Source organism: Echinops telfairi, unplaced genomic scaffold (assembly GCF_000313985.2).
Source record: "Echinops telfairi isolate 266 unplaced genomic scaffold, ASM31398v2 ScPeMD7_443;HRSCAF=831, whole genome shotgun sequence".
Classification (NCBI taxonomy): domain Eukaryota; kingdom Metazoa; phylum Chordata; class Mammalia; order Afrosoricida; family Tenrecidae; genus Echinops; species Echinops telfairi.
Window position 1 is genome coordinate 75643465 of NW_022104341.1, and position 25793 is coordinate 75669257.

The following is a 25793-nucleotide window of genomic DNA, read 5'->3' on the forward strand; positions in this document are numbered from 1 at the left end:
TCAAATGCATGTGAAAGCCGGAAAAATGACAAAAAGATCAAAGAACAATTGGTGCATTTGAATTGTGGTGTTGGTGACAAACACTGACAGTAACAATGTTCCTTAGGAGTGAGGATAATTATACTTAACCGTGTTTATTTTGCACCCATCACCAAGTAAGCACCAAGTGCTAGAGATATCATGTTTGGTAAAGTATGAAAACAAGGGACACCCTCCATGAGATGGACTGACATGATAGCTGTGACAAAAGGCTCAAACATGCCAACTATTACACATAAGGTTGCTACGAGTCAGAGTCATGGCAACTAAGAGCAACAATAGTTTAATTATTCTCCCACTGATAAGCATTTACTTTTCCCCCTTTATTTCCATAACTGTTGATAGACTATGAACACTCTCAGACATGACTCCTTGTACAAGTGAGTGCTTTTATTTATTTCTTTTTAATCATTTTATAGGGGGCTCATACAACTCTTATCACAATCCACACATCCATCCATTGTATCAAGCACATTTGTACATTTGTTGCCATCATCATTCTCAAAACATTTGCTTTCTACTTGAGCCCTTGGTAGCTTTTCTTATTTCTTACGGATAACATTAAGATACTTACAAAATGCCGTCCAAAATTATGTGCCTAATACCCTTTCCTTTAAAAAAAATCATAACCTTTATTCATTCATTAGACAACTTTTGAAATGCTTTCTTGGTACCAGGCACTGTTCTAGAGGCAGGGTATAAGGCCATTGTCTGGTGATTAAGAGTACAGTCTAGAAACAAAAAGCCTGGGTTCAAATCTGAACTAAACAAGTGCAACATGTCTGACCTTGGGTGAGTTAGCTCTACCCTTGTGCCTCCAGTTCCTTAACAATAAAATAAGGATAATAAGAGAACTTATCTCATAAGACCATTTTACGAATGACTATATCCGTTATGTAGCAAGTACTCAATAAAGTTTTATCATTGTTATTTACAATTGATATTAACTCCCTTTTGTTTTGCAATGAGAGGTAAATATAGCATTTTAAGATGGAATCAACATCTCTGATGACCGGTATTACAAAAAGTCTATTTACACCTTTATAATGCTTTGTATGAGAGGGTATCAAAAACTTCCTGGAAAAAATCCATTATCTTTTCACTCCATTTTTCCAAACTTTTTGAAACTCCATCATGCTCTCCATTCTGTGGTCTCCTTTTTTCAAAACTTTTGTCCATTTTTCGTATTAGGATTTTCATTTATTTCTTAAAGATTTGAGTCTTTATCAAATATGATACCTAAGTTCTGACCCAGAGGCTGCTTGCTGGGTTTGCCTTATGGGCAAGTCACAAGGCTAGCAGTATTGACCACTGTTTTGGCTAATAGTATTTCAGATTTCAGAACAAACAAATCTGTCTTGGAAGAAGCACAGCCAGCATGCTCCCTAGAAGCAAAGATGCCGAAACTTCGTCTCACGTCCTTTGGACATGTTGACAGGAAAGACCAGTCTTAGGACATCATGCTTGGTAAAGTAGAGGGGCAGCGAAAAAGAAGAAGGGCCTAGACAAGATGGACGGACACAGTGGCTGCAACAGTGGGCTTAAGCACAGGAAGAACTGTGAGGACAGCCGGGACCAGGCAGTGTTCTGCTGTGTTTTACACACAGAGTCAGAACTGCCTCGGTGGCATGTAACAATACTGCCAATTCCTCCCTCTACTTTTAAAGGCTTTCGATTGTTTAGACTTGGGGTATAGAGATGGGGAGAAAGGTGAGGAAATCTCTCTAGAAAACACATAGGGAAAATTTCTATCTTGTCAACTCTTGTCTCCTAAACACCTGGCACATAATAGACTGCATAAATAACAGCTTGAATTAATGTAACATATCCAACTTATTAAGTTACAGGCTCCTTGTGGGCAAGGATAGTGTCTCCCACAATGCCCAACAGTGCTTTTTAACCAAAAGACTCACTCAAAATGTTTTTGCTGAATGGACTGAGCTCATTATCTATGCACGAAAGTGACTGTGAAGTAACCAATATAAAACAAACAATCCCTCCCTCATCTAAAGATTACACTTGGATTGGCAGTTGCAGACAGCTCTGTACAGAGTCTGGTGTTGTTTGGGTCTATTCTTCTTAGGCTTACTATCTATTTCAAGTCTTTGTTCTGCGAAAATAATACCCCTGGCAATTATGGTGCCCTGAGTCCATCTGAGAGTTGCTGAGACCATGTCTCTGCAACATTTCTCATGTTCTAGTCTTTCTCTAAAGCATTACTTCTCACTACCTTATTTAAAACTGAGTTCATTTCAGCAATGACACGGAGTTATTTTTGCTTTTTTTGCTTTTTCTCCTCTTTTCATACGCTCTGCCCAGTGGAGTTTTCCTTTGCTAAATGCTACTGAACAGTTACTTTCCAGTATTATCGCTCTCGGCCATCTAGACTTGTAGTTTTACAAGAAACAATGAGACAATGGAAAAAAGGGACAGCGAGCCAGCTGGTCTGGATTTGAGTACTGGTTTAGACATGTACTAACTATATAACTTTAATATTCCCAAGTCTCAGTTTCCTTAATTTTTCAAATGAGGGTAACATTGAACTTCCTTGGACCACATGATTGTAATAAGGATTATGAGAATTTTATAAACTATATTTACAAAAGCCTGGCATGTTTGTTGCAAGAAAGAATAATTGGTTGAAGAGAGCACTCACTGAGTTTCAGTGTCCTCATTTGTAAAGTGATAGCTAACACCATTCTTTCAAAAGATTACTATGAGTGTTTTAAAAAGATATTCTGTATAGGCTGTATCTAGCATATAAAGAGCAGTGGTTTTGCTGTGGCTTAGTTGTTGGACTGTAAACTTCAAGGTCAGCAGTTCAAACCTACCAGATGCTACGTGAAAGAAAGATGAAGCTGTCTGCTTTATAAAGATTTGCGCCTCATGGGATATCCTGTAACAGAAGGGTCACAAGGAAGGGATGAGTCAACCAGGGCGCAGTACAACACTGATGAAACACACAATATTCCTCTGGTTCCTTGAGACTGCCTCACCCCCCACTATCATGACCCCAGTTCTGCCTTTCACTTCGGGTTAGACTGCAGCATGTACACAGGTACAGATAAGAGCTCAGGACCCACGGAATCCAGGTCAGAAATGGGAGTAGTGATATCAGGAGGGTAGGGGGAAGGTAGGGATAGGAGGGGGAAAGAAACCTTGGGGGAAGAGAGACAGCAGTCAGTGTAAGATATGAAAATAATAGTTATTTATGAAGGGGGAGGGAGGATGGGGGGGAGGGAGGGTAAAAAGAGGAGCTGATACCAAGGGCTCAAATAGAAAGTAAATGTTTAGAAAATATGTCAACATATGTAGAAATATGCTTGATACAATTGATGTATGGATTGTTATAAAAGCTATAAGAGCCCCCCCAAAATGATCTTTTAAAAAAATCTTTTTCCAAAAAATGATCTTTAAAAAAAAAAAGATTTACAGTCTCAGAAAGCCTACATAGGGTTTCTATGAGTTGGAATCAAGATGATGGCAGTGGGTTTGGTTTGGGGGGGGTCTAGGAGCCCTAGTGATTAGTGGTTATGTGTTGGGCTGAGATCTGAATGGTCGGCAACTGGAAACTACCAGCTGCTCTGAAAGAGAAACAGGACTTTCTACTCCCATAAAGTTGTCATCTTAGAAACCTATAAGGGGTGTGTGTGTAGCTGCGGGTGCGGGGGGTGGGTGTGGGGTGGGTTGGTGAGTAGGTACAGACTTGATGGCAGTGTGTTTGGTTCAGTTGGAGTACATAATAGGTATGGGATAGTTAGGTGTTGTGTCAAGTTGGCTGAGCCTGGATTCTCAGTAGTATGGCAGTTGGAGTCGACCCTGTGATGTGACCTACCATAATGTAAACAATACCATGATGGGATCTCCTGTGAGCAGCCAATCAACTATAGGAAGAATATGGTGGAGTACAACGTCCTAACTCAGGTCAGAGCCTCAACAGTGTGGCCTATTTCATATATATAAGTAAACACTGTGGAGACCTTCTCTCTTCTTGCTAGTATGAATCCTTCATCTGTCTCATCAACCTAAGATTCTTTGGACTTGAGCCAACAGCCACCATACTGCTTGCTGAGCCTGGAAGCTATCATAGTACCTGACCACTTCCCATGAGCCTGACCTATTGACCCTGAATTCACCTGCCTCTGCCAGCCTGTGGTCTTCCCGCTTCTTGGCCCATCTTCCTGTTTCTTAAGTCATCAGCTGAAGCAATAATGTTAGCTAGGAAAAGAAAGCCTCCATCCAGTTTAATATCTGATCCACAGACTGGACTTTTACAACATCTAAAACTGTGTGAGCCACTTTCTTAATAGACAGTTCTTTCTTCATATTTATATAAGTGTCCCTGGGGTTGCTCCTCTAGTGAACCTGGTCTAACACAAGATATTTCTCTAATATCTTCCTCCTAAGCCAAATATAGTTTAGGACTTGGTTGTATATGTACTGAAAATAGTTTGATAATAATGGGTACTAATTCAAATTCTTCTAGGGACATAGTTCCACCATCATCATCTGCTCTCTAATCTCAATAGCAATGAAGACATTGACACAGTTAAATGTTCTATCTTGGCCATGTAAACTGCTATAGTTCACTGTGACTCACATGCACACAGACCCTTATAATGAACCACTGCCCCAATGAAGCCAAGAGCCTTCTCAGAGATATGTGCTATGTTACATAATCTACACATGGCAATTTACTCATAGATTTCAAAACTACTTAAGCAAATTCCATTTGAGAGATGTATACAAATGCATGACTCGGGGGCTCATAATGAATTATGGATAATATGGCAAAAAATGGGAATTCTAGAGCATTTCATTGTGTGAATGCATAGGCATGATGATATTGCATGATTTAAAGTCAGCAAAGGTGTGTTTCAGGGTTGTATTCTTTCATCATACTCATTCAATCTGTATGCTGAGCAAACAATCCCCCAAAGTGGACAAAATGAAAAAGAATACAGAATCAGGGTTGGAGCAAGACTCATTATCAACTTGTGATATGAATATAACAAACCTTGATTGCTGAAAGTAAAGAGGGCTTGAAGTATTTAATGAAGATCAGTATGGATTACACTTCAATATAAAGACAATAAAAACTCTTAAGTGGATTGAGAAGCAATATTATAATAAACAAAGAAAAGGTTAATGTTGTCAAGGATTCAACCACAAATCAAACATTGATGTACTTATTGCATTGGGCAAATCTGTTGCACAAAATGTCTTTAAAGTGTTAAAAAACAAAAATGTCAATTGAAGACTAAGAAGCACCTGACCCAAGCCATGGTGTTTTCCATCACTTCATATGTATGTGAAAGCTGGAAGACCAAAGCAATATAACATTTGAATCATAATGTTCGTGAAGAATACTGAATATACCATGGACTGCCAGAAGAACAAACAAATCTGTATTTAAAGAAATAACGTCAGAATATTCCTTAGAAGCAAGGATGACAAGACTTCACCTCATTTCCTTTAAGGGACCAGTCCCTGTAGAACATGCTTGGTAAAGGAGATCAGTGAAAAAGAGGAAGATCCTTAAAGAGATGGGTTGATACAATGATTACAACATCAAGTCCAAACATAGTGAGGATTGTGAGATGGTACTGAATTAAATTGTTTTTCCTTTTGTTGTACGAAGGGTTCTTATGAGTCAGAGCAGACTCAACAGCCACAAACAATAAAAAACAATAATAATCCTTAATCATAGGTGGAAAAAACAGCAACCCGTCTTCCCATAACACATATGTTTATTTTATGGGCTACAAACTATTTTTGTAGAAAATTTCCAAACTATTGTTTTTAATAAAAACATATTCTTTAAAAACATTTCTTAGGTATCAACTATAAAAACTGCTAAAGAAACTAAGCAATTTTATATTTTAAATAAAAGTTTAGAAATGCTTTGCAAAGCTCTATATTAAAACTTCCAACTCAATAAATAGCGTACTGTGAGGTTTTTTTGTTTTTGTTTCTTTCTTGTTTTGGTTCCTTAATCTAGGAATAAAACTTTGTAACCACCAAACAGAGCAAAACAAAAAACCGAATTTTAGATATTCCTGAACATTCTCCATGCTTATAATCTCATTTTTATTTCAGGGAAATTATCTACACTAAACATTGATAATTTTGTCAGAATAAGGCATGGGAATTCACAAATAATCTTTTGGAGTACTGTGACCTTAGAAAAATTCACTAACTTATTTTTGACTGTTTTTTCCTCCTCCAAAATGAATATAAGAAGAATATCTATCACAACTCTATTTGACTGTTATGAAAATCAAAAGACAAAGCACTCTGGAAGATCTACTTATTAGCCCCTCTTGAATCTAGTAGATAACTAGAGTCCCTGGGTGATGCAAAGACAAAAAAGCCTGGCAATCTACCTCTAAAAAAACAGCCACTGCAAGGCATCATCAGAACAAAAAATCTTACCATAGTGAATGATGGGGGGAGTGCGGAGTGGACATCCAAAGCCCATTAGTAGGCCACTGGAGATCCCCTTGCAGAGGGGTCTCGGGGAGGAGATGAGCCAGTCAGGGTGCGATGTAACAATGATGAGAAATACAACCTTCCTCTAGTTCCTAAAGGTTTCCTCCCCGCTCCCACTACCATGACTCGAATTCTATCTTGCAAGACTGGCTAGACCAGAGGAGGTACACTGGTACAGATAGGAACTGAAAATACAGGGAATCCAGGATGGATGAGCCCCATAGGACCAGTGGTGTGAGTGGCAAAACAGGGAGGGTAAAGGGAGAATGGGTAGGAAAGAGGGAACCAATTACATGGAACTGTGTGTGACCTCCTCCCTGGGGGACAGACAACCGAAAAGTGGATGAAGGGAGAAGTCGGACAGGGCAAGATATGACAAAATACCCATTTATAAACTATCAAGGGCTCATGTGGGAGGGGGGAGTGGGGAGGGAGGGGAAAAATGAGGACCTAATGTCGGGGGTTTAAATGGAGAGAAAATGTTTTGAGAAATGATGTACAAATGCGCTTTACACAATTGATGTGTGTATGGATTGGGATAACAGTTGTATGAACCCCTAATAAAATGTTTAAAAAAAAAAAAAAAAACAGCCACTGAAAAACCCTATGGAACACACTCCTACTTTGTCACACACATAGGTACCATGAGACAGAGTTGACTCAAAGGCAACTGGGGGAAAAGGGATAGAGGAATGATTAAATGATCAAACACTCTTTAAAAGAACAGCAACCAGGGAGGGAGAAGGGAAAGTATGGGATGGGGTACTAACTAGGGAAACAGATCTAAAGGTTCCACTCCCAAAGAGAAAGTGCTATGCACCCTAGAACCAAAGCTTTCTGATCTGTTCTTTTAATACTGAACACTAGAGCAATTATTTACATCTAATCTTCATGAAAGATGGTTATTACTAATAATCTTCCTGGAGAGCTGTTTTGGTGCTGCTAAAGCATTTGTTTGGGGGTTAACTATCAAACAGACTGACTTTAAAATTATTTTCCTTAAAGCTTTGAAAGTTGTAAGTCACAAAAATGTCACAGTGTCCTGTTTAAAGTTATTTTTAAAATACTACAAATAATATTTGAGCAAAAGTAACACTTTCTTCAACACCATCCTAAGCAAACTATAATAAGAACATCATGTCAGGCAAGCATCCACACTTGTCATTAAAGGAACACCAAAAGGACAAGTAGAACCATGAAATGACCTAATTTAGAGCTGCCAGCTGGAAAGGTCTAATCCCAGGGGTAAAATCACCTGACAGCAGCGTGAGTTTATAAAACTCCATGATGTCTTCTCTACAGACACACTCCACCCTATTGAAACTCTTTTTAAAAATAAATTTTAGAAATGGTATTGGAGTCGTAACAGAAGAATTAAAACAGAGGAGGGAAAGCTCCTGCCAATAAAGGAATTCTAAAAGTATGTTCACAGTTTTCAACAACTCAAACAAATTTCCTGGTCAATCTTTATGATACAAAGACCACTCGTAACTGGTGAAGAAAATGTTCACCCATTCAGTAATTATCTCTTCAAAACATCCAGTGTAATACGATTGAAAGCTGCTCAATAAACACATAAGCGTACAAGGCTCCAAAGTAGGGAAAAGGAAGAAGGGAATCTAACACCTAAATAGTGAATATAAATACAATTCATAAATTCAGAGATTCCTGAAACCCACCCATGGCAACAGAATTATGAAGGTATAGAAAATTACCCTTCATTGGACATTAATAAATATATATGGGTGAGCAGAAGGAAAGCTTACCTTTTGTCCAGTCTACAAAGTCATCCACCCATCACTCTGGCATGTATCTATTGATCACCAACTATGTCTGCTCAAGAGTCATGGGGGCTCTGAACAATAGATCTACAACCCAGTTGGAGGAAGGGTCAACAATACAATATAATTTAAGACTGAAGGAAACCCAGAGAGGCAGCATCTGATTCAACCAAGAGATAGAAAGAACAAAAAAAAAGATACTTGAGATGCCTATGGGAACTGAGGGCTGAGTAAGTGGCATGTCATTTTTGGGGGGAATAAGGTTCACATGGTGACATCTATACTGGTGAAGCTTGAGGGGCCTTTAAAAAAAATTTTTTAAGAGGCCTTTTAAAAAAGTAATATTTCATTGTATATTTCTTTAAAGTTTATGTAGCAAAGTAGGTTCTCTGGCCTATTTTTTAAAGTCACATAATTAAAAATCAAATGTTATTTTTTATAAACAAATATGTAACAAAAGCCTGGCCTGAACAAAGACATTAAAGTTTCACATATCCATAAATATCATCAGGGCCACAAATCTATAAATATAATTGAAATTAATTAAAAACTGAAAGGAAAAAAAGTATCAACCTAGGCCTCAATTCCTCTCTAGTTAAGTAACTAGACTAGAAAACTTCTAAGTTCCCTATGATTTCCAAAATTGAGTTTGTGTATTCTATTCATATTCATTGATAATGAATGATTAAAACAAAGTTTCAAGAGCCCCAGCTTTCAAGCCGAGACCACACTCTTGCAGTGGAATTCTAAGGAATGGCTGAGCAAGTATGGAAACTAAGGCATGGCCCTCTCTGTCCAATGCAGGCCTCCACTAAGGGACAATTTTTGCCTAGAGTCATCACTGGGTTAGCCAAGACGCTCAGATCTGCAAGACACTGACAGGCTCTCCTTGTCAATTCTGCTTCCTCCTCAATTTCCTTTCATCGAAGTCTCTTCCTGCCTGCTTCCCTTCCTCGTAAACTTCTTGTATATCTAACTCTAGTGCATCTGCTTCTCAAAGGAAATAGGCATACTTGGTACCAAAAACAGATTGACTAAGTAGGAACTAAGATAGAATTTGAAGAATGCATCACTCAAGATCTGCCTAGAAATGAGGATCTCATCCTAGGTGGTATGTGAACAATTCCTGGCACAAGTTGGTGGCTCCAAGGGCTAAAACTTCACAAATTTTAACTTGGAACAATATCCCTGGAGAGAAACACCCTAGCTGATGTAATAATTCAGGCATTTGAAAATTTTGAGGGGAATAATACATACAAGAACAATAGTATTGGCTGCATGTTACTTTGCATTGATTCCCTAGAGAAAAGCCAGTTAACAAACAAGCCTTTAAGCCTAAAACACAAGTGAGCAAACTAATGTAAATATCTATAACCTTTAAGTATGAAGGCTCTTTCCAAACAAAACCAAATCCACTGCCATAGAGCTCTTCCCACTCATAGCAACCCTACAGGATAGAATAAAACTGCACCTTAGGGTTTCCAAAACTGTAAATCTTTGGGGAGCAGACAACTTCATCTTTTTCTCAAAAGGTGGCTGTTGGATTTGAACTGCCAACGTTGTAGGTAACCGCCCAATCTTAATCCCCCGCACCAAGATGGGTCCTTGAAGGCTCTTTTTTGTAGCTCACAAAGAAGCCCTTATCATCTACAAGGGAAAACAGAAAAAGATGATAACCACATTCAGGATAAAGGGGCAATGCTTCAAAGAGCAGGTTTATGATGCCAAGATCAGGACCTGGGATTGGGATAATATTGGATGAGATTGGGAGTAATCACCTGAGTTTGATTCTCCTCCCTCCTTTGAATGCTCAGCATCTACAACTCCCATTTGCTAACATTTAGAAGCACAATTTAGAGGCCTATCTCTGCAAAACCAGAAAAGTTCCCCTCAGAATCTGCCCCATCTCTGCTCTTCACTACTATGATAATAACTAATGTTAAGTCACAGCATAACCTTGCCAAGGACATCTTGGGGACTGATAAGAGAGAAGAAACAATAGCTCCAAAGGAATTGCAAGTATTAGCCAGCATATATCAAGTCACAGGATCAGGTGAGATATCCAGGGCGCGGGGTTTTGATGGTGCTTAATCAAGGAGGGTGAAACATTAGACTAAAAATGGTAAAGCTTAATGTGAAAGACAATATCGCAGGATATAAGAATTAACACCATTGGAAGAACCTGGAGGATAGTATAAACCCACTGCCAGCGTGGGTCCTAGAAGCCTGGGAGAAAGCCTGGCCCATAATACCATGTATATACTTGTGTATAAGCTAAGTTTCTCAGCACATTTTTTATGCATGTTTTATGGTAAAATTAAGTGCTGCTCGGCTTATACTTGGGTTGGCTTATATTCGAGTATCTATGGTAAGTAAAGTTGAAATGATAGCGAAGATTGAGATTAAAAGGCTCAAGAAAGTGAGTGAACATATTATATGAGTGAACATATTATATGAGATCAGAAGGCCCATCAGAGAATTATGTTCCACAAGGGGACCCATATGACACAACATTCATCAAGGCTATCAGGAACATGTTGGTGAGAAGAGAACTACCCTCACTACAAATTTTGTGGTAACTCTCCTCTAAAGAGGCAGCTGTCACAGAGTTTTGTTCATTGACATCAATAAGGATGACAGGCCTCTGAAGCAGCCAGGTGATGACATTTAAGCCCAGAAGCTAAAGGACCACAGTTATCATACTGGCAGGTGACATACAACAGAAAAACTAAAATATCCAAACATTTCAAGACTAGTGGCCACAGGATCTGAGTTGACACTAATATCCAGAAACCTGATGTTAGTGGGGGGAAAGTACAAGTAGTAAGTGAAATCCTGTTAAATTGTTAAATAACTATGATGAATCTGCAGAATCACCTCGCAACATGGATGAACCTGGAGTTTATTATGCTGAGTAAAATCAGCTAATAACAAAAGGACAAATACAGTATGAGCCCACTATTATATAAAGTCAAGAAAAAGTTTCTACACTAAAAGAAGCATTCTTAGATGGTTCCCAGGAGTCAGAGAAGTCATGGCCTAGAGGAAGGGCAAATGTTAACATGGCCGAAGGAGAAGGCAATGCGCAAGAACAGGGAGGTTGATGAAAAATAATGGAGGCAGTGGAACACAATGGGAGGTTCACAAGAATTAAAGGCAATAGCAGAAAATACTGTTACATACACATTCCTGACATAGTGGTGATCGACACGGCTGAACAAGTATGGGAGGGAGAGTGAAAATAATACCCACAAATACGTATTGGTTTGACACTAGATATTTGTGTATATATATTTACCTTTGGTAAAAATGCACCTATGAATGTATGGAGCATACAGAAAGCAAATTATAAAAACTTCTTAGACATAGCCAAACACCTTGAGGGAATGAGTTGCTGGGCTTAGGGGATCAAGGTCATCTTCTTTAAGAATGTCAATGTCAATTGGCATAACAAATCACAAAGAATTTGTTATTCATCCTACTTGGGTAAGTAGCAACTAAGGTCTTAAATGCTTATGAGCAGCCACCATCCAGAGGAACTGAGTAGTGAAAATCAAAAAGCATGGAAATTACTAGTTCAATAGACTAATGGACCATACAAATATCAGTCTCTAAAATCTTGAGACTAGAACTAGATGGTGCCCGGCTACTCCTACCAACTGCTCTGAAAAGGATCACATTAGAAGGTCCTGGATAGAGTAGAAGTAAATGGGGAACAGAACTGAGAATCACAAAAGAAACTAGGCTTACTGGTAGGATAGAGACTGAGCTTACTGGTAGGATAGAGACTGAGGAGACCCTCAGATGGATGGCCTTTAGTCATCCTTCAGGTATGAAACTGAACTCACCCAGTGTTAGAATAATCAACCACTTAAAATCAAAAGGGCTGCATTTACCCAGGAACAAAATTTGGAGGCTTAAGAAAATAGGAAGAATGGAAACAGGCAACACAGGGATGAAGTAGGATAAATGAGGGTATATTGAGGAGATTGCAACGGATAATTTGAAACAAAATGTGTATGAATGGTTTAATATAAACTGATGATCTGCTCTGTAAACCTAATTCACATTAAAGTAGGTGGGGGGTGGGTGCGGGGAGAAGAGCAAGAAGGGATGAGGTGATTAGCATGCAGGTGAGGTGACTAGCAAGATGAAAGTAAATAAAAAAGTATTGCTACAAAACCACGGAACCTTTATTAAACAAAAATATCAAAATGTGAAGCTATTGTTTTTTTAACAGATCCTCCATCTCAGTCTACTATACACTTCTAAAGTGGTGTCTTCATATCTCTAACCCTTCTTTGAAAAATCCTACACTTCGATTTACACCATGTCAAAATGGCAATTTTAGCATCCTCAAGAAATTCAAGTTGTGTTCCTTTTCAATGTTCTTTGAGTTTGGTGACGAAAAGGAACTCTGAAGGGGCAAGATCAGGGCTGCCCCTAATGAAATTTCCTAATGGTACATCACAGCTGTACCAACACCCCATCCTCAACTCATATCTACATTGCTACCCTCAAATGAGCAGTTACATCTAAGTGATGAGTGGGAAATTCCTCATCACAAAGTTCCTGAGCTATTTTTCACCAATGCAGTTTTCAGTGTTCTTAAAACTTCTTCAGGATAAGTCTCCTCGATCTTTCAGAAGCCCTGTGTGCTTCAAGAAACTCTATCAAGATCATGCCTCGGAAATTCCAAAATACAGTTACTATAACCTTAGGAGGTGACTTCACTGCCATGTGTTTAGCCAGCCTAGCATATCCTCTTGAAAGCCATTGTTTTGACTAGAATTTTGGGAGAAGACAACTTACCAAGAGGAAAACAAGTATATTACTGAGATAACTTGTCTGCAGCCACCCATTAATTGTAGACCAATGGGTTTGTTTGGAATAAACCCAGACATGTATGAACTGGAATCCAGCAGTAGTACTTTTCTGGCTTACCTTCATAAATGTATATCCAGAGGAGGGAAAAAAAAAAACAACAACCCACAACTACCCGGGGTTCTACCACTTTAGTGACGTTTTGGGAGTCCAGCAGTCAGAGCCATGCCAACAATTCCAAAGTAAAGTAAAAGGTAAAGTAAAGGGTAAATTGCTGCATTTTGAATCTTCCATGACCCCCTTACAAAAAAGAAAGAAAAGAGTAGAAGTAGATTCTAGAAGGATTACATGTACACAGTAATACTGCTGTGGCCCATATCTTGGGTGACATAAATGACTACCAGACTTGAGTGAGAGAAAACCAACTCTGCATCAGTTTTGAGCTGTACTATCAGTAATTCCTCTGTTGTTTTAAGATATAGGTGGAGAAAAGATGTAATGTGGAGTTTATGGAAAGTGCAATGGGAGAATTCCAATGCAGGCCCCTGGAGCTCTGGAGGTCCAAAAAACAAAAACCAGATCCGGGTGTACTACTATGTCCTGACAGAGAGAGAATCCTTGTGTATGGGTTACTGATATAAGACTGTGTCCAGAACTGCCCATGTGAACCAGATTCAATACAACTCTCCAAGCCAATGTCAGGTAGACTCAGTAACAATCCACTGTAAGAAGAAAACAGTATATCAAGAATTGAGCCCACACATAATCAAATGAAGTAGAAGTAAACTGCAAAAGCGAGGAGCCAAAACTTCCCTGACACATATCACAGCTGTACCAACACCCCATCCTCAACTCATATCTACAGTTTTTTGGGATTTTACATGTCCAACTTGAGGAGGTAAAAGTCAAACCTTGGCTTATAAATAGGTCAGCTCTGTGTGGATACACACTGAAAATAGATAACAGCTTCATTATGTAACCACACTTGGGGTGACCTTGACAGGGGAAAGACAAAAACCTTTCTAACGGATTGTGCTCCAAGTGGTCACCTCGTCATGTACTTTTGTAAGGAAAGAAAAGCCTGAAATGAGAATGGAAAGAGAATCATAGCAAATGGACTAGCCAGATGGCCAGGGACTTTTAATGAAAAAGACTGGAAGATGGAACCAAGGAGTTAAGGGTGGAAGCAAACATAAGAGTAGGTGAAAAGGGTGAAAATCGTTGTTTCACATATTAATGCCCACCAGAAAGTATTACAGAAAAGACACTGAGAAACGGAATGGTCAAAATTACTCAGCCAATTAACATTAGTCATCCCTAGATCTGTCATGATAGGGACATGGCGCGATCCCTATGGCAGAAATGCAGACTATGTGTAGACCCAACAGCATGGACCCCCTACTTACCAAGACCTAGACAGGTGACTGCAACTTCAAAATATCCAACTTATCAGTACAAGAGATCAACACCCTTAAAAACTCATGCGTTACCACCATGGTACAACTATTGGTATCTCCTCTGTCTGGAGGAAAGAAGAGAGATGAAAACAGAGATGCATGGACACAATTAATCCAATGAACTAATGGACCACACGAACATGTCTCCATGACTTTGAGAACAGAAAAACTACGTTGTGCCTGGCTATCACTATCAACCACCCTGCAAAGGATCACAGCAGAAGGTTCTAGATAGAGTACGAGGAAAATGACTACCAAAACTCAAAATCATAAAAAACACCAAGCTTACTGGTCAGATAAAAACTAGTAGAGCCCCAAGGCCATGGTCATTAGTCATCTTTCAAGTCTGGAAATTAACTCACTCCCCTGCATCAATTTCCAGCCATATAACAAATGAGTTTATAAAGGGAGGTACACACACCTTGTAGCAATCAACCATTGAGATCAAAAGGATAGCACTCACTCAAGGACAGAGGTAAAAGGGTTAGGAAAGAAAGAGAAAGAGAAAAAGGAAACAGGGAGGAAGTGGAAAAAGTGATATTTCATTGTAGGGATTGCAATCAATGAGATTGAAACAAAATGTGTATGAATTGTTGAACTGTCTGCTCTGTAAACCTTCTCCCGATTCACAATAAAAAGTTAATAAAATTTTTACAAGAGACCAACATTGAGCACCCAATATGGTGACATGCCTCAAGCACACTAATCAACCATGAGGAGGCAAGTGGACTATCTCAAAACAGCCAGAGATAGATTCTCATAGGAATACTTATTCCCAGTATGAATTTACCTTTCCTGTCCATAGAGACATCCAGTACCATAAGAGGAGTTACAAAGTACCTGATACACAGATATGAAAGCCCACGCAACATTAACATCCAACAAAGGGAAACATTTCACAGTAAAAGAGTAATGAATAAATCACATGACAGCATCATTGAAAGATAACTTTATAGAACATTGCAATAGCCTACTAAAGGTACAGTTGATATACTAAATCACAGGCAAGAATTGGGTGCTCTACAGTGCAGTATATGCACTGATTCAGACTACATTCCCAGTTGGAACAATACAGACATCCAAAAATCAAGAGGTAGAAGCAGAAATGGCTCTCATTCACCATCATTCCCAATGATCCACTGAAGGACTTTGTGTTTCCCATTCCTGTAACAATGGCATTGCAGAGTTAGAGGTCCTAGTGCACAAAGTGGGCACATTCTTGTCAAATCCATCAAAAGTGCCACTGAACTACAAGCAACAGCAATCATCTGGGCATTTGAAACTCCTGTTTTTAGGGATCAGCAGGTAGGAACAAGAGTCACCGCCATGGCACTGTTAATTAACCTTGATCGGCAGAATGAAGTAGGGCTGCTATCACCCAATAGAAGCAAGAAGGAATTCGTATGGAACCCAGATAATATCTACTTGGTAAGAGTAGATTATCTACTCTTAGTCAACTGTGATCGTGAATAGACAAATGCTCAGACCCCTCAGAAGTGAGGGTTTGGATCAGTTGAAAGGTAAATGGCAAAGAGCAGCAGATATGATAGCTGAAGATAAAGGGAATTTAAAGTTGGATAGTCAAGGAGGCAATGAGAACCACTTTGGACCCAGGTAGGTATGTTTGTGGATTGTATCCTGTCACCATTCTTTTTATTATTATTATTATTTAATAAATCATTTTATTGGGGGGTTCTCTTCCATGTAAGAATCCATACATCCATTATATCAAACAGACATATACAATTGTTGGCATCAACAATTTCTAAACATTATCTTTCTTCTTGAGCCCTTTGACTTCAGTTCCTCTTTTATTCCCCACCACCCCCCCGCGAACCCTTAGTATATTATGTATTATTATTACTTATACATATCTTACACCATCCATTCTGTCCCTTCACCTATTATCCTGGTATTTGTCCCCCTGAGGGAGGTTATTCTGCCATCATTGTTATCCATACCCCCTTCCCCTATTTCCTCCCCCTTCCCTTCCCTACTCTCCTGGAAACACTACTCCCATAACTGTTGCTTTATGTACACCGGTCTAGCAGGATTTGCAAGGTAGGACTGATAATAGTGGGGGGAGGAAGGATTAAAGAACTAGAAGAGTGTTGTGTGTTTTCTAGTGTTAAACTAACCCCCTGGATAGCTTTTTTCTCTTCTGTGCAGCCCCTCTAACGGGAAAGTCCAATTATCTACAGATGGGCTCTGGGTCTCTACTTTGACTCCTCTCCATCATCTTGATGAAATTGCTTATTTTTGAGCTTCTGATGCCTGTTCCCATCGAACCTCATGATCACACAGGCTGGTGTGCTTCTTCCATGTGGGCTTTGTTGATTCCCTGTTAGATGGCTGCTTGTTTGGCTTCAAGCTTTTAAGATCCTAGACGCTATATCTTTTAATAACCAGGCACTATTTGCTTTCTTCACATTTGCTTATGCACCCAGTTTGTCTTCAACAATCGTGTCGGGGAGGTGGGTAGTGCCCAGTGCCATATTATTAAAATAAAGTGTTCTTGTATTGATGGAAAACTTAAGTAAAGGCATAGAGTCCATCCACTACCTCAATGTATTACCATATAAATATATGTACATAGTTCAATACCCCTATTTTTATGCATCAATATATTTACAAATGTACATGTCTATGCTTATACCTCTACAAATGGTTTTGCTTCCTGGTTCTTTCCTGTATTTCCTCTTACCTTCCTCCTGCCCCACTATCACGCTCACCTCTCGCTTGCCTCTCAGTAATTCCTCTTGGTTAGATTACAGTTGTTCCAACACCACCAGGAATTCTACACCTCCCTGGCTGTAGATTTTAGATCCCTAGTTGGTTCCCCTACCCATGATGTTATTTGCTTACCGCTCCCTTTCCTGGCATCCTCCTCCCCCAAGTTCCCCCAGACCATTGGTCCCATTGCTTTCTCCTCAGGCTTACTTGTCATGCCTATCTTATATAGATAGACAAAACAAAAACAATGAAGACTAAACACCAACAAACAAACAAAAACCCCTATACATAGTCCCAGGTCTGTATATTTGCAAATCTCTACCTAGTGAATATATTATATGCAGAAAAATCAAAACTCATACAACTAAAGAATACCTCCTTAGTCCTTTAAAAACCCTGGCCTAGTCCCAAGTCAAGATTAACTGATTCAAAGATTCTAGAAAAAGCTAACAAAGAAAAAAGATGCCTATTTTCTAGCTAGTTGTTAATTTCCCAGCTAATCAAAACTCACTTGTCTTTCTCTATTTCAGTATTAGCAGCTCTTATACCACAGGAGCAGTGCTACCCTGTTCTTTAAGGTCACTCACTCTGAGTTGGCATCGTGAGACTACCATGAAGATGGAAGGCTACATAAAAGTCACTAAAATGCACCTTACGTGTTTGAATGCAACACATGCCCTCCTTTGCTTTATAAACAAGCTCTCTGAAAAGTTACAATATTTACTGAATTCTCACTTTATGAGTATTATGAAAGCTTTAATTATTTCAAGTATGCTACTGGTGGCCTGGATACTGTTATATAACACAGCTCTAGACAACTTTTCCTTAAACAGATGTACAGTATCAAGAGAAAGGACAAAAACAGGCACAATGGAAAAGCACGCAGTTGCCAATGAAAGGTTAGGGTTCTGATCCACCCAGTGGTTCTGTGGGAGAAAGACTGATAATCTCCTTCTGTAAAGTATAGTTAAGAAAATTCTATAGGGCACTTCTACACTGTTATACAGAGTCATTTCACTATGAATTGGAATCTGCTTGATGGCACCCAACAACAGTAACTAGAGGGAGATGAAGTCTTGGTCATAAATTATTCTGCAGCCTATTTCCAGAATGTTCTTATTCAGAAATACACTCTCCTGACTTGTTACAGGGAAAACTTTAATATAAATTACAATCTCTTAATTATGGATCCCTATTCAATCCTAGGCAGAGTATAGAGCTTATTCAGCCCTATTTCCTATTAATTCCATTACTTCATCAATGACATTTCATCATTATTGCCTGGAGTTGTCTATGTGTACTCTATCTTCTTGTGCTGTTCATCTTTAGGAATACTGAATGAATTTTTAAAATGTGGAAAAGGGGTTCTAATAGATAGTTCACTATTATTCTCTGATGAGAGAAATGCGGTAGAGAGATTGGTTAATACAGCCTTCTAAGAATAGCAAATCGGGCATTTGCTGCTTCAAAAATGCCAGCATATAAAAGTTGAAATTACCAAAACAAACACACACATTTTTCTTATACAAACATGTCAGTAGTACACTTCAAAATATATCCACCAAAATCAATCAACTAAGTCTGTGCTCTCCTAATATGAGTATTTTTTAAAGCACTGTGGAAAATCCTAAAACAAAACAAAGACACACAGGGAGTTTCATATGATTAAAGAGAAGATGACCTTTGTAGTCACTGAGAAATATAGGTTGAGTCATACATGTAGAAATGATTAAAAAGAAAGTGGACTTTGTAGTCAGAGAAATATGAGTTTGAGTTATTTATGTGGACTTAGTCAATAAATTCTCTAAGCCTCAGCTGTAAAACAAGCCTAATACTATAGATATTATAAGGTAATTATAAGAATTACATAGAGTAAACATAAAACAACTAGCAGGAACCTGCTATACTTAAGGCAAAGCTTTTTTTTCCTTTTGTTTTAACTTGTAATTGTGATTTGGGTAAACTTTCCTACAGCAAATTGGCTTTCCATTCAATGATTCATACATGACATTCAAATGTACGTTATGACATAGTTGATACTAATACTGATTGTGGGGACTGCAATGTTATAGTACTCTTCCCAGTTCCTTTCTGTTATTGGTTTCCATTTGTCCCTTTTCCCTATTCCTTCTTGCCTTCTAAGCTTTATCCTGGGCAAATGCTGCCCTTTGATCCCATATGGCTGGTAGTTCTAGGGAGTGCACACCTCTAGGGAGTTCACCTTATAGGCCTATCATGTGGCTTACAGGTGAATCACAGGATGAGTTTAATTTCACGCCTGAAGGACAACTAAGGTCTGTAGTGTCAGGGGTTCTACTAGTCTCTACTAGACCAATCAGCCTGGTCTACTTTTAAAATTTATTATTTTGAGCTTTGTTCTATATTTTTCTCCCACTCTATCTAAGACCTCCTATTGTGATCCCTTTCAGAGTGGTTGGCAGTGGTAGCCAGGCACCATCTAGTTCCACGAGTCTCAAAGTCATAGAAACTGAGGTTTGTATGATCTATTAGTCTTTTGATTTTCTTCACTCATCTGCAAAAGGAGAGACCAATAGATGCACCTTAGATAAGTGTATGCAAAACTTTTATATTACTGAAATAATACAAGGTAAAATAAATCAAAGAAAACTTCATGAACCTGGAATCTTGGAATGACTGACTGACATAGGGCATGCTGAAACAGGAGTAAGAAAAAATCAGGTTGGAACCAAACTGTGAATGGCCGAGTGCCAACATATAAAATCTCAACCTTGTTTTTTAGACACTGAACAGAATTTTCCAGAAATGACCTCACAATAAATTCAAATATAATTTATGTCAGCTACTAATAAATGTGTGTATATATACATATATTTGTGTTAGGGCATCATTAGAATCATAAAACGGTTTAGATTATGCATTTTGAAGTTTTAAGGTTTTTCTCAAATTAGTATCACTTCACTTACTCCCTGGAAGCACTGTGGTCAAAGTGCTCAACTGTTAACAGCAATGTCAGTAGTTCAAACCAACTAGCCATTCCTTGGAAGAAAGACGTGGCAGTTTGTGTTTATGGAAACTCTGGAGCACTTCTCCTCTGCCCTACAGGGTTTGCTAAGAGTCAGAATGGACCTGATTGATGACAAAGGCTTGTTTTGGTTCTTTGATTCAATTGAAAACAAAAATGGAGACTAAAGTTTACATAAACCTGACAGATGCTTACATGAAATTTTGATATTGCTTGCTCAACTTATTCAATAAACAAATACTCTGTGGTACTATGAAATAATAATAAAAACATACATCATTTACTTTATCTTCATTTTAATAAGAAATTCTGGCAGTTAAAATGCCAAGCCTTAACCATAGAAGGGTAGGAAACACAAGGAGGTATGTACGGTATACCTTTTCATTAACCCTACCTAAACGACTAAGAAGTGCTATTACTGTAACTTTATATGAAAATTATGGCATACAGAGCAACTCCCAGATTCTATAACACACTGGTGCAAGCCTTTCAGCTCAGTTCAAAATGAGCACAATGACTCTAAAAGTGATCTTAATCAAGTGGGAAAATACTGTGGGCATCCATTGTACGGATAAAGGCCCAAAATTTGTACTTTGTTTAAGCAAACAATGATTCCCTGCAGTATTTCCTAACAGTTAAAAAAAAAACAAAAACTTTAGAAACAAGCTATTCCAGCTGACTTTGAACTGTGTCCTACAAAATCTCATAGAACATTTTAAATATCTTGAATGGGGAACAACAGATAGGGAAATACTCTACATAAAAGAAACAATAAAGAACAGATCTATATATGTCAAATGTAATGGCAATCCTTAAAAGTAGCCAGATCTGAATGCTTAAAAATGTTAATAACTTAGTCTGGTGGGTATCAAAGTCAATTGGCATAACATAGTTCACAAAGACAATGTTCTACAAACCATTTCAGGTTAGTAGCCATTGAAGTCTTAAAAGGCTGGTAATCGGCCATTTAAAGTGATAACTATGGTTCTCTCCACATCCAGAGTCACAGCTTGGTCCCACACCATCCCCATACCAAACCAAAAACTATACAGGAGTAGAAAACCCAATCAATCACAGATATTAAGTAACACATCCTCAAGGATATCTATTATCATAAACATCCAATTTGTAAGTCACTGGTTGTCTGTCAGTTTGTTGTACTGTGGTGGCTTGTGTGCTGCTGTGATGCTATAAGCTATGTCACTGGTATTTCACATACCAGTACTCATCCAAAGAGAATAGATTTCAGCAGAGTTTCCAGACTTAAAAACAGAATGAAGAAGGAATAGGCTATCCACTTCAGAGGAATTAGTCACCTAAAACCCTATGGTTAGCATCAAAACTTTATGTTACTGAAAGCCCCGTACTGAAAGTTATGGATTACAACTCAATGAATGGAAGCAGAATATTGCCAGAAATTGTGCCCTTCATGAAAGGAAGAAGAAAATACCAGAAGATGAGCCCCTCAGGTCAGAATGTACTCAAAATATGGCTGAGATCTTAAAATCTATACCTATATACTCGTGTGTAAGCCGAGTTTTTCAGCACACTTTTAATGTGGCTTTTGTGGTAAAATTGGGTTCCTCGGCTGATATTCGGGTCAGCTTATACTCGAGTATATGCGGCATATGGGCTGAGGGGGAGCTGCCTTCTCAAAGTAGAGTTGGCCATAATGATGTAGATGAAGTAAAGCCTATGAGAGTAAAGTATGTGGGAACTTCATCTGCTATTGGAGCATGATTTAAAATGAGAAGAATGGGAATCCCAGAACACTTTATTGTGCTCATGTGGAACCTGTACATAGAGCAAGTGGCAGTTGTACAAACAGAACAATGGAATGCTGTATTGTTTAAAACAGAAAAGGCATGTGTCAGGATTGTATCCTTTCACCAGTTTATTCAATCTGTATGCTGAACAAATATTCAGAGAAGCTGGATTATATGAAGAAGGTAGCAGCACCAAGATGGGAGAAAGGATTCTTAACCTATGATACCTTGCTGTAAATCAGAAGGACTTGAAGCACTTGCTGATGAAGATCAAGGATTTCAGCTTTCGGTATGGATTACAACTCAATGTAAACAAAAATCCTCACAATAAGTAACATCATTCCAAATGGAGAAAAGATTGAAGTTGTCAAGGATATCTTAACTTGGATCCACAGTCAATGCTCATGGAAACAGCATTCAAGATATCAAAAGACACATTGCCTTGGGTAAATTGGCTGCACGAGACCTTTTTAAAGTGTTAAAAAGCAAGAATGTTACTTTGAGGACTAAGGTAGGCCTGACTCAAAACCAAACTCACTGTTATCAAATTAATGCCAACTCATAGTAACCCCACAGGATAAGAATTGCCCCTGTGAGTTTCCAAGATTGAGAGAGCAGAAAGCCCTTTTGCCCAAGGAGCAGCTGATGATTTTGAACTGCTTACCTTGCGGTTAGCAGCCCAATGTGTAACTAGGACGCCATCAGGGCTTTTTCAGGACTGACTCAAGCCATGGTATTTTCAATCACTTCCTATGCATATGAAAGTAGACACTGAATATGGAAGACCATAGAAAAATCAATGCATCTGAACTATAGTGCTGGTGAAGAATACTGAACATACCATGGACTGCCAAAAGAAGAAACAGATCTGTCTTAGAATAAGTACAGTAAGAATGCTCCTAACAGGCGTGGATGACGAGACTTTCATCTCATGTACTTTAGACATGTCATCAGGAGAGACTAGTCCCTGGAGAAGGGCATCGTGCTTGGTAAAGCGGAGGGGCAGTGAAACAGAGGAAGGCCTTAGAGGAGATGGGGTGACACAGGGGCTGCAACAATGGGATCAGCTCAAACAAGAATAATTGTGAGGAGGGCACAGGGTCAGGCAGTGTTTCCTTCTGTTGTGCATAGGGTTGTTATGAGTTGGAACTGACTCCACAGCACTTAACATTAGCAATTTGTAAAACAGAAAATATAAACAGAATTTTGAAATTAACTTTATTTCACATTTTTATCTTACGAAAGAAAATTCATTGAACAGTATGCAGCATAGAAAATTCTACTAGGTATACAATTAAAATCCTTACTAAGACTCTGGTTCCAATGTACAAATGTGTTTGACACAATGGATGGATGGATGGATTGTGATAAGAGTTGTACGACCCCCAATAAAATGATTTAAAAAAAAAAACAGACTCTGGTTCTTTTAATTCTGCAATCTATAATACTTTAAAATTTCTGCAATCTATAATACTTTAAAATTGATAGTGATTACTTATTTTTTAGTAGTAAACTGTACAAATAATTAATGCTCTTTCAAGCTCTTTTAAAACTCAACCAGAATTAATAAAATACATTTTCTACTTTCAAAATAACTCTTATTTTCCAGGACTTATGGGACTACATCAGAGCTCTGATTCACAAATTATATCATAATTCTGTAAAGCATTAGCAGTCTCGTTTCATAGAAAAGTAAATTGAGACATAAAGGGGGTAAGAAAGTTGCCCAAAGTCATATAAGTTATGACTAGAGTCCATCTATAATAGGTTATAAAATTCAGATCTAAACTACAGTAGTTTTCAAGGAAAAGCTATGTTTTGAAGGTTTTACAGCTGCTCAATTATGTAAATATAATTAGTTGATATAATTTTTTAGAAACTAAAGCTATAAATTAGTTGTATTCACTATCTGTCACAATATTTCTTTCAATAAGAATACTCTTCTAGATAATGCAAGTCAGGTACAGATAAATAAAATCAAAGATCAGTGTAAAACTGTGAAAATGAGTAATTTGTGATAAGTATGTCCAGCATCAGAAACTATAGAGTTGCTCTCCACTGTTCCACAGGCTCACCATGAGTTGGAATCAACTCAGTGGCAGTAGGTTTGGTTTGAGTTGTACATAGGGAATAGCTAAATTACTAGTTAAAAATGAAATGGAAATGATATGTAATAAATTAGTATAAAATGTTTTCTATTAAAAATTTCAATAAGTTCTAAAGTAGATACCTCTAAAAACATTAAAACTACCAGGTGTTAAGCCTTTTATGATTCAATTATTTTCCACTCTGAATTTTGTTTTCATTAATGGAAGGGATGCTAAATCAAGGAGGATTTTTGAACTTTTATTATGAAATACAGATTTTTATACATTTTATATAGGTCACAAAAGTCCCCCCCAACTCTCAGGTAGAATTATACAGGGCCCGCTTGTTACTCTGGACTCCGTGGGCAAAATTCCATGGGACACATATGTCGCTGTGGACTCTTTTTCAAGATCCTTTCACAGGACTCATCCCATGTCCCACAACTTCTCATAACATAGGAACCAGGAAATACATTTACAAGTATATATCTCCTGGTAAAAAAAGCCAAAAAAGACAAAAGTTTTGCAAGTAATACCTCCAGAGTACATCACTTCATATAATACCATGAAATATATATATATAAATATATATATATAAATATATATATATATATATATATATTTGTGGCACAAGCTCATTCTTCCAATGCAAAGTAATATAGGTCCCTGCCAGATGTCTGCATGCATTGTCAGTGGGAAAGCAACTGCTCAATAAACCCCAGAAGAAGAAAATGTGAGTGCTGTATCACCTGAGGGTCATGAAAGGATTAAATCACAAGAAATTTCAATGCCTGATTTTTGGTTTTCCCTAAGAGCACCATCTATGCAACAGACAGGAGACCTGATGGCCTAGGGGTTATGCTTGGCTGAACTCCTGTCCAGAGTTACAGTCTCAGAAGCCCACAAGAATAGCTCTACCCTGTCGTATAGGCTCACTAGGAGTCAGAATCAACTTGATGGCAATAAGTCTACTTTTCTGGTTTTATGCAACAGATAATGATTGAATTGTTTTTTAAATAATAGTTCTAATGACATCTTACAAAATCCAATATAACCATTCACGTACATTGCTGTTGTTCAGTCCCATCAAGCGGAGTTATACACTCAGCTTTCCATTATTTTTATCTCATTAAGTCTGTTCTACACAATTGCCCATGAAGGGGACTACTGCTCCATTCGTACACAAAAATAAACTCGGAATCTAAGTATCACATTATTCTAAGAAGTGTAGTAAGGAGTCCTGCCCATATCTGACTCTATATTCTATACTCCAGCACATTGTGCAATTGACAACCATAAAACACACACACACACACACACACACACCCTTTAGGTACATAAGAATTTAAATTCAAATCTAAGGAATTATCTTTTCAATAAGCCTAGTCTGTGGCCAGTACAGGTACCAAATAAAAGTTTACTGAATAGAATAAACAGTGATTGATTGTCTAGCAACAGAGCATGAAATAGGATCATCTCCATGCATTCTGCCTTTCTAAAAAGGGACTCTGGTGGGGTAGTGGGTTAGGAATTTTCAAAACCACCTACTCCTTGGGAAAAAGGTAAGGCTTTCTACTCCAGTAAAGAGTTACAGTCTCGAAAACCCACAG

At 38.2% G+C, this 25793-nt stretch overlaps 1 protein-coding gene across 3 annotated transcripts in view; it reads right to left on the reverse strand.

Moving 5' to 3' along the window:
* Positions 1–25793, reverse strand: part of ZFYVE9 (zinc finger FYVE-type containing 9) — a 204773-nt gene that overhangs the window by 178075 nt on the left and 905 nt on the right. The window lies entirely within an intron of this gene.